The sequence below is a fragment of the Pipistrellus kuhlii genome, unplaced genomic scaffold (genome assembly GCF_014108245.1).
Source record: "Pipistrellus kuhlii isolate mPipKuh1 unplaced genomic scaffold, mPipKuh1.p scaffold_m20_p_24, whole genome shotgun sequence".
Lineage (NCBI taxonomy): Eukaryota > Metazoa > Chordata > Mammalia > Chiroptera > Vespertilionidae > Pipistrellus > Pipistrellus kuhlii.
Genome location: NW_023425523.1, coordinates 11,116,464 through 11,126,464, shown reverse-complemented (window position 1 = coordinate 11,126,464; position 10,001 = coordinate 11,116,464). Strand labels below are relative to the sequence as shown.

Here is a 10,001-nt window from a genome sequence, read left to right as displayed (position 1 = left end):
GCAGAGTGTGGGAGAGGGGGTGGCGGCCAGCGAGCCAGTAAAGAGAGTAAAGAGACGCACACGGAAATGTTAACTCTTGCCTCCAACTCTACGACTCCGAGAGCTCAGCCTGTCACTGGAGTAGCTGGGTCCCTGGGCGCAATGAGGGTTTCGAGCTTCTTCACCAGCCCATGCAGTGTGCTCGCAGGAAAGAGGGGGACAGGGCAGCAGGGTGAGGGGCATCTTCTCTGGTCCTCAGGAGGGAGGGAGGGAGGGAGGGAGGGAGGAAGGGAGGGAGGAAGGTGATGGATGGCTGAGGGACAGGCACAAAGCCCTGCGCGGGTCCCTAGAACCTTTTCTCCTGGGAAGCAACAGTGTTAAGCCATTGATGGGGAGAGTGAACCCTCCATCCATGGCTCTCGGGGAGGAGGAGAAGTGGAGCCATGTTCCTGGAGAGAAAAGGTGAAGCCTCTCCCTGGACACAGGCCAAGAGCCAGGGCTGCTGCAGAAAGGGGGCAGTACCACCCTCTACCCTTAGGGGGCGCGGGAGAGCTCGTGGGTCCTGCACCCAGTGCTGATATCCTGAAGGGGAGCATCCATGAACTTGGGGCGGACACTTTGGAAGACAGGCTGAAGTTTCTTACAAAACTAAACAAACTGTTCCTAGGGGACCCGGCAACCGTGCTCCTTGGTATTTACCCAAAGGAACTGAAATGCAGAAAATCAAAAGGCATGATTAATACCACCCTGAGCACCAGGATGGACGAATGGTGGTATCCTATGCCCAGTCCTGCACCCCCCTTTTCCCCGTCTTCTGCAGAACCCAGGGAAACTGTGACTTGGGGAGGGGAAGTGGTTTGTATCTTCCTTTTATGCCTGTGTCTGCTCTACATCACAGCCAGGAGGAGCCAGAGCCAGGCCTTCTCCCCCCCCCCCCAATCCCCCCACCCTCGTGCCAGAGGCTGGTTCACCCTCAGGACGTGCTGCCAGCTGGGAATCAGCTAATGTGGGACGGTGTGAGGTGTTACTCAAGTGTTTCTCATAAATAGGTAATGAATTACGGGTGACGTCTCTCCGTAGATTAAAAAAACAACATTAAAGAAACTTCTGGGCCCCATAAGGTGCGATTAACGCGCCCAGCCCTGCCCGTGATCGGCGAGAGGGTGATCCTCGGCACCTCCCAGGCCAGTGAGCGCGCCTTGCGAACACCCACGGCCCAAGGCCACGGGCACTGGCTGGCGCCTCCATCAGGCCTTCTGCCCCGGCTCCTCGAATCGTTTTCCCTGATAACCAGGCTGCCCAAGCGTGGGAGCATCCTGCTATGGAGACCTGAGCTCCGCCTGTGTTCCCTCCCAGCCCCCCCCCAGGTAATGATAGTCTGGGCGTGGGCTCGCCTGCCCAGACCTGCCAGTGGCGCGCTCGCTCACCGGGCCGGCCCACCGTGGGGTCAGTCACGGGGTCATGGCCACGGCTGCTCACTAAGGGCCTTTCTGCTCTGGTCCACAGACTAGATTCCTGAGCCCATCAGAGTCAGTCAACAGCAAATTACACTTCAACTGCTTTTTCACGTGGACATCCCACCCTCACCTCAAACTCAACGCACTGAAGATAATTCTTAGACACAGAAGAGACGTTCAAATATTGTTTTTGTTATTGATTTCAGAGAAAAAGGGAGAGGGAGAGATAGAAATATCGATGATGAGAGAGAATCACTGATGGGCTGCCTCCTGTGCACCCCACACTGGGGTCAAGCCTGCAACCCGGACATGTGCCCTGACTGGGAACTGAACTGTGACCTCCTGGTTCATGGGTTGGCGCTCAACCCCTGAGCCATGCCAGCCGGGCAGAAGGGACTTCAGAGAGCACTCTCTGGGGTCTCACCAAGGCCCCCAGGAACTGTGAGACCATCCAAATTGTTTGGGGGAAAAAATTGGGAATGTGTGTATTTTTTCTGTGGTTCCCATCCCAGTGGCAATTAGATTGTCCAAGGGTCTCAGGAGGCCACCAGACACACCTCTTCCCTCCTACTTCATGGAGAACACCAACATGGCCTTGTCCTGTCTGCTCGCCTGTCTCCACCTAGGCAAGGTTAATCCTTCCACCCATCCCCTACTTTCTTAAATCCTGAGATTTAACATTTCTTTTCCCAGGTCTGTAAACGGGGTTAAGCCTGCATCAAAACAATGACAGTGACACTTGTCGCACCCCCGCACATCCCTGTCCTATCTCCTTGCTGCACAGTCTGCATTCTCTACCCACCTCTTGCTCTCCTCCCCGCAGCATCACCAGTGACCGGTCACCTCCCGAAACAATGTTCCTTGTCCGTAGCCTATCTCCTTCCCCGTTCTAAGCCCGCACGGCACAGAGCTGACCGTCTGGCTGGAAGATTAGAGCTGGGAATCTATGCTCGGCCGGCCTGGCTCCCAGCCTGGCCTCCCCACCGACTAGCAGCTGTGTGATCGCCTGTCTGTGCCCGAGTTTCCTTCTCTGTAAACTGTAGATGGTCTAACACCTACCACAGGGGTTGTAGTGAGGAATGAAGAAGACCTGGGAGATACTTAGCACAGGGCCTGGTGTCCAATAAATGCTCCATAAAGGGGGTCTATTGCTGTACATCACAAAGGTACGGACACTTGACAAGCTATACCTGAACTCACCTTTCCCGCCTTCAATTTCCTCTTCCTCCTGGTTCCCTATGTGTCCCAGAGACTGGCCTGTGGCTGCACAAGCTGCAGTAGCCCCAGCCCATTCGTCAGGTCAGGTTCCTATGTCTCACTAGTCTTCTGTTTGGTCTCCCTGCCTTCACCCTTTGCTCACAAAGCCGCTCCCCAGTCCTCATCTGCTCATCTTCTCTTCATAGAGGCTCTTCTGTGGCTCCCCATTGCCTACCAGCAAAAGCCAGACTTCTCAGCTCACCACAGGAGGCTCCCTCAGTTCTGGCGTTGGCCCCGCGCTTCCAGGTGGTGCCCACCCTCCCCACCTGTCCTCACCCCGCTCTCTCCCTCACCCTTCTGTCCCCATGCCGAACTGCCAGCAGGTGGCTGAGAAATCCTGCTGCTGCCACTGCCTGCCCTCCTGTCTTCCGTCCCTGACACCAGTGGCATCTCATGCCTCAGACCTGCAGCACCATGCAGCCTCCTGTCACCCCACCCCCTCTAGCAGCTCATCAGCACCACACACCGTCAGCTACGGCTTCCGGCTCGTTACACGCCTGTGCCTCTCCCAGGATGTTCCTCCCTCTTCATCTGCCAGATTCTCATCCTGCATGTTCTACTCGTGGGTCAGGACCGGGGGAAGCCAGAATGCTTCTGCAGGCTGAGGGCCCGCCCCTTTGCTCCACCTTCCCAGCAGCCTCTGGTCTGTCATGCTCCGGTATCCAGTGTCGAGGCTTTGTGTAAGTTAACAGGCTCACACCAGCCTGAGCTCCTCCAGGAGGGGGAGGGCACCCCCACAAAGAGATTCGTGCAATAGGCCTTCTTTCCCTTGGTTTCCAGCACCGGTTTTCCTCTGGCACCTGGGACCCATGCCTTCACTCCAGCCAGAGTCTGCCTTCTTCGTCTTCACTGCAGACTCCAGTGTCTGCCGTCTTGTCTTTAGTGTGGCACTCCGACCCTGTAGATCCCTTTGCCTCCGCCCTCCCTCTCAGAGCAGGCATCCTGCCCCACCTGGCCACTCCACACCTGGAGCAGCTGGGTGGCCGCCATCTTTGGTCTTGTAATTTGCATACTCACTCTATTGGCTAAGGATATAGTGGAGGTACAGTCAATTTACATGTTTGTCTATTATTAGGTAAGATGTTTGTAAATTAGGTGTAAATGGTAGCTAAGTGAGGGCACAAGGTGTTCTTTTATATATACAGTCTAACTGCTTCAAAGCATGGATTCCAGAACAATCTGTATTGTTGATCAGAGGCCTTTCTCCCTTAACTCTTGTTTTGTTTTTTTTTCCAGGTGTATTTATTCTGAATTCTTGAGGCTTGGTGGATCGTTTCTTTACAGTGTGCCTTTAGAGCACTTGCCATTTTATATGTTCTCTTTTGTTAACTATTTCTAACGTGCTCTTGTCATGACTTTTTGATTAGATTGTTCGCTGGTTAGATTATTACTTTCCCAAGAGCACGTGGTATTTTAGTCACTCATTCATTTGCTAAGTACATTTTAAAGCAACTACGCTGTAGAAGCAGGGCTATGGGGTTGGGAGAACTGGAGATGGCCTTGCAGGAGAGATGGCATTGGAGTTGGATCTGGGTAGCGCCGGAGAATTTTGGTGGGTAGCATTCTGGGGTTGGGAAAGCCCTGAAAACAGGCGGGATGAGAGAAATACACCCATGGATTTGTGGAAAGTACAGCCATGCTGCCATCTTGAGAACAGCCAATGGGGAGTACCCCACCTCCCTGATTGAATTTGAAAAAAAAACCAAACAGATGTGAGACAAATAAATATTACCCTTCTTCTTGGGTATAGTGAAGCTGGAAAACTTGACTTTGGGCAAGAGCTGAAGGAGGCTGACCCACTTTGTCCCGGATAATGGGGCCCAGGCAGGACTCCTGGTTACACAGCCCACCGCTCAGTTCCTGGGAAGTTTTCCAACTCTTGCTTTCTCAACTCGAATACTTGAGATTGTCAGATATAAACGAACAGTAGGTGGCATTGAAAGGGGAATTTATATCTTAAAATTGAGTTTCCTTTACACTACCCTGCTTTCCCACAAAAGCACCCCATGGTAAGGCGGCTAAACTTACTTTTTGTGACAATCCAACGAGGCCCTTAGATCATATGGGGGCGATTCAGAAGCATAACTGGAATTGGAAATCCCTGCCTTCTGTAACTTTGAAGGGTCTACATTTTGAAGATGAAAGAGACACATTTTTATGCTTTTAATGTTATTTTTATGAGGAAGGGAGAAGGAGAGAGAGACACACACAGATATCAATGATGAGAGAGAATCATTGATGGGTTTCCTTCTGCTTGCCCCACCTTGGGGATCAAGCCCTCAACCTGGGCATGTGCCCTGACCAGGAATCGAACCGTGACCTCCTGACTCATAGATTGATGCTCAGCCACTGAGCCATTCCAACATTTTTAAATATATATATTTTTTATTGATTTCAGAGAAGAAGGGAGAGGGAGAGATAGAAACATCACTGATGAGAAAGAATCATTGATTGGGTGCCTTCTGCATGCTCCACACTGGGGATTGAGCCCGCAGCTTGGGCATATGCCATGACCAGGAATCGAACCTGAACCTCCTAGGTCAGTGGTTGGCAAACTCATTAGTCCACAGAGCCAAATATCAACAGTACTGTACAATGATTGAAACTTCTTTCTTCTTTCTTTCTTTCTTTTAATATTATATATATATTATTGATTTTGTACAGAGAGGAAGGGAGAGGGATAGAGAGTTAGAAACATCAATGAGAGAGAGTCATTGGTCAGCTGCCTCTTGCACACCCCCTACTGGGGATATGCCCACAACCAAGGTACATGCCCTTGACCGGAATTGAACCCGGGACCCTTCAGTCCCCAAGCCGACGCTCTATCCATTGAGCCAAACCAGTCTCGGCTGAAATTTCTTTTGAGAGCCAAATTTTTTAAACTTCTTCTAATGCCACTTCTTCAAAAAAGACTTGCCCAGGCCATGGTATTTTGTGGAAGAGCCACACTCAAGGGGCCAAAGAGTCGCATGTGGCTCAAGAGCCACCATTTGCCGACCACTGTCCTAGGTCAACACTCAACCACTGAGCCATGAGACACATTTTTGAAAGTTCAGTAGTGAAGCCCGGTGTTAGGCTAGTAGGGGGTTGGGAGCAGGGGAGGGGGGAGATAGTGTATTGAACATATGTCCCCTGAAGAAGGGCAATCAATATTTGGGGACCAGAGGGCGAGGGGCAGAGGAGGTGAGGGAGACTGAGGGCTTGGGGGCTAGTTCAGGGTGGGCATGTGTTTCTCCATCCAGCTGTCCCAGAGTTCATGACACGCCTCCCCTCAGATCTGTGTCACCTGAGCAGCTGTGCTCCCGGCCAGATGCAGACTCTCCACATGGACCCCCAGGCCTACTCACACAAGAAACAGAGGAAGAGAGCAAATAGTTGACAATGGTTCAGTGCCTACCACACCGGCCGCTTTCTATAGTCCTTAGCACAGTCCTCAACCTTGGCCTTGGACCCACTTGAGTCTCAGAATGGGAAACGGAGCCAGAGCCAGAAGCCGGCCTGGCCTGGTGGAATCAGGGTTTGATGTGGGCTACCCGCAGTTTCCAGGAGGTGGGCTGGGGGGAGGGGGGGCAGTGACCTGCTCTGAGAGGAGGGAGAAGGCTGGCTGTTGGGGGGTGTGGGGCTCTGAGTGTGAGTGGTTGTTTGGGGGGTCATTTCCTGGTCTGGGTGTGAGCTTCCTGTGAGTGTGTGCTGGTGGAAGTGTGGGTGTATGTGGATATTGGTTGGTTAGCTCCTGGAATGTGTGTATATGAGTGTGTGTGTTTGGGGCGTTAATCCCAGGCAGGGGGGTGACTATGTGTGCTCGGGATCCAGAGAGGACAAATGGGCTTGGATTTTATGCACGGTCGTGAAAATGTGCATGTGTGAGCTTGAGGGTGCAAGTGTGTTGGGGTGCTGGGTGTAGTCAGTGCCTGGCCATGTGTTTATGTGTGAGTATGTGTGATTGTGTGTGTGCGCGTGTGCGTGTGTGTGTTTAAGGGTGCAAGCGTGTTGGGGTGCTGGGTGGGGTCAGTGCCTGGCCATGTGTGAATATGTGTGTGTGAGTGTGTGTGTGAGTTTAAGGGTGCAAGCGTGTTGGGGTGCTGAGTGGGGTCAGTGCCTGGCCATGTGTTTATGTGTATGTGTGAGTTTGAGTTTGTGTGTGTGTGTGTGTGTGTAAGGGTGCAAGCGTGTTGGGGTGCTGGGTGGGGTCAGTGCCTGGCCATGCGTGAGTCTGTGTGGTGGGGGGATCAGTCTCTGGGTCAGTGTGCGTCCCATGCAGAGGGAGTGGAGGGAGCGGAGGGAGGGAAGCCGGCCCCGCCCTGGGCGGCAGGTGGGCGGCGGGCGGAGGCCCGCTCGCTGCTCTTGGCTAGCGGCCGCGCCGGGCTCGGGGCTGGGCTGGGCTGCGGGGCGGCGCCGGGACAGGAAGCGGAAAGCGGCGGCGGCGGCTCTGCCTGCACAGGACCCAGCGCAGGCCGCGGAGCCGGGGCCGCTGGAGCCGAGACCGCGGCCCGGAGCCCGCAGGCGGCGCCGAGGTGAGTGTGGCCGGAGGCGGGAGGGCGGCGGGGCGGGTGCGCGGAGCTCCGGCGGGGGACCCTCCCCCCCCTCCCCCAGCGCGATCCCGCACCCCGGCTCCCCGCTCCCCTCCCTCCCTCCTGCGGACCGCACCCCGGGTGCGCCTCCCGGGACCCCCCTCCCCTCGCACCCCCGCGAGGTGCGCCCCTCCCGGCCCTGCCTGGCGCTCCCGCCGCACCCACCCCGCTTCCCTGGGTCCCGCATTTCCTCCTCGCGCCCCGGACGCCCCTTCTCCCCTGGCTGCACTTTGGGGTGCACCTCGGGGTGCGCGCTCCGGCGGCCAGCAGGGAATGGCCGGGCGTTCCCGGGGGCACCGGGGCCGCCGCCTCCGCCGTGGGGGCCGGGGGACCGGGGGCCGGGCGCGCACCGCGGTCCCCACCCCACCGCGGGCTCGACCCCGTCACCGCCGGCGTCCGGGGCCGCCCGGCCCGGGGCCAGAGGCTGGCACAGAGCTCGGCTTGTGATCACACCCCGCTTCCCGATCTGAGCCGCCCCGGAGGCCGAGGTGGGGGCGGGGAGAGGGGGCGAGTCCGAGGCCGGTGGGGGACGGTCCGATGGCGCATCGCCGAGCGCAACAGGCAGGTAGGAGTTTACTTTCAAAAACGCCGGGGTGGAGCTGCGGGCGCCGGCAGATCTCTGCCCTGCCAGGGGGGACCCGCTCGGAGGAAATCGCCCTTCGTCCAGGCAGCTCCACCGGGGCCAGGACATCTCCCCTCCAACCGCAGTCTCTGAGCTGCCCCAGCAACGCGCCCCGGGGAGCGCGGAGCTTTATACAAATTTAAACGCGTCGGTGGCGGTGGAGGCTGGAGCGGGGCGGAGCCGCGGCCTGGCGGCCGGAGAGGAGCTGGGACTGAGACTCAGGAATCTGTTGCTCAGTTTCCACATCTTCCAACCCAGGTATCTGCTCCCCTCCAAGGTGCGGTGAGCTCTTTTATCTGCTCCCGGAGAGGTGCCAGGGCGCTTTCTTATGGTGATGGCGTGGTGGCTGGCACTTGAGTTTTGTGAACCCCAGGGGCTGTGGTTGGAAATGAATGCATTTTGTTTTTAGAAAGAACACTTCTTCCCAAAGCTAGCAGGCTGGAGAGGATCTGGCACTTCCAGTTGTCTGTTTATACGTTTTGTTGTTTTTTTTTTAAACAGGGCTGCTGGAAACAGTATAACTTGCCGCCCATCAACAATGCTAATGAGCATTCTCCTTCCTGGGGGTGGGGGTGGGGGGGTCGTTTGATGACAGGGGAACCGTCTGCATCCAGGGAGGTGTAATTAGCCACTTTATGTAACCACTAATTAGAGTTCTTAGAGTCAAATTAAGTCGGTGTGATATCTGTTGGGGCTTTGATTTGTGGGAGGAAACTGGTTTATTCCAGAGTTCAAAGAAATAACACTTTCCACCTATCCGTGAGCAGGTAGCCATTTTCCAGACGTTGGTGTGTGTCTAAGTATAATGAGTGTGAAAATGTCCCTTCACAGCTGCTGGCTGTGTGACTGGGTGGCAGCTCAACTTGTAAATAAAAGGGGATGAGAACCTGGCGAGTGGCCTGTTTGTAAGGACTGCTCGCCAGGCAGCCGCTTTTTATTGTGATGCATTGGAGTGACCCTCGAAACCTTAAAGGGGAGTTTCCGTCCCTGGCAACAGCTCCTGTGGCCCTGCTCTGTGGGAGAATAAGCAGGCCCGGTGAGGAGGTATTCTCCCTCACACAGACAAATGCCCTGCTTGCTCGCCCCGGCCTCAGCAGCGTGTGGCTTGCATGGCCCTCACCACCTTGTGTGTTTAATACTCAGTTTCCACCTTTGGGTGGTGAGCTCCTTCCTTTTCTCCCGGACTCCCCCGCGCCCAGTGCCTGGGGACCCCGAACCTGTGCGTAGGAGTTGAAATCGCAGCATTCTCCATGGGTTACGTGTGTGCGGGGACCATTTGCGATCGTTGCCCACCCTCCTTTGTGTCAGTACATAGCTCTGGCAATGGCTCCACGGCTCTACGTTTTTTCCATCGCTCAGAGCACGGGTTCTGGAATCAAACCCTCCCTCACTCAACTCATTTGTCATCTTGGTATCCTCAGCTGTAATGTGACATTAACATGTTACCTCCCTTAGGAGGTTTGATCTGAGAAATAAGTGAGATATTGCATGCAAATGTCCCTCATGCATCCTCGATCCCGGAAGGGGACTAGCTGTGGTTATGGGACCAGCTGGGTATGGGCATGTGATCGGGGTATGGTGCCAGGTGTTTTCCTGAAGGGGGACGAGGCAGGATTAGGTGGACTTGGGGTTGGTCCCCCTTCTTCGAGGGCTTTGTTCTGGCTAACGCCCGATGACAGGGTGCGTGTTGTCTGCTGTCTGTCTCCATCGCTGTCCCGCGTCCCCCTTACTGGACAGCAGGCACTGGACCCGGCACCACGGGATTTACAGAGGAGGGGGTCCTGTGAGATCTGTTTTGCTGAATGTCTAGCAGGGGACAAAGGAGCCACTTGAAAACAAATGTACGCCATAGAGCCCCAGACACGTGAATTGTTCACAGCTCTTCAGAAATTGGTATTGAGGAGCTGGGGAGTTTTAGAGGTCATTAGTGACTCAAGCCAAGAGCAGTTATTCTGGGAAGGTGAGCTGAAGTCATTGGCAAGACAGATAAAGTGGGGTTGACATTTCTTTCCTTATGAATGGTGGCACAGAGTCATCTATATATATATCAAAGGCTAATATGCAAAGTGTCCCCTCAGGAGTTTGGGGGACTGGGAGTTCAATCGCTTGTTATGA

At 55.1% G+C, this 10,001-nt stretch overlaps 1 protein-coding gene across 1 annotated transcript in view; it reads left to right on the top strand.

Moving 5' to 3' along the window:
* The first annotated feature begins 7,083 nt into the window (after window positions 1–7,083).
* The window catches only part of VANGL1 (VANGL planar cell polarity protein 1), a 41,037-nt gene continuing 38,119 nt past the window's right edge, over window positions 7,084–10,001 (top strand). The window contains exon 1 of the mRNA XM_036452648.2: window positions 7,084–7,207. The gene's annotated coding sequence lies outside the window, so the exon portion shown is untranslated. The remainder of the gene's footprint in view (window positions 7,208–10,001) is intronic.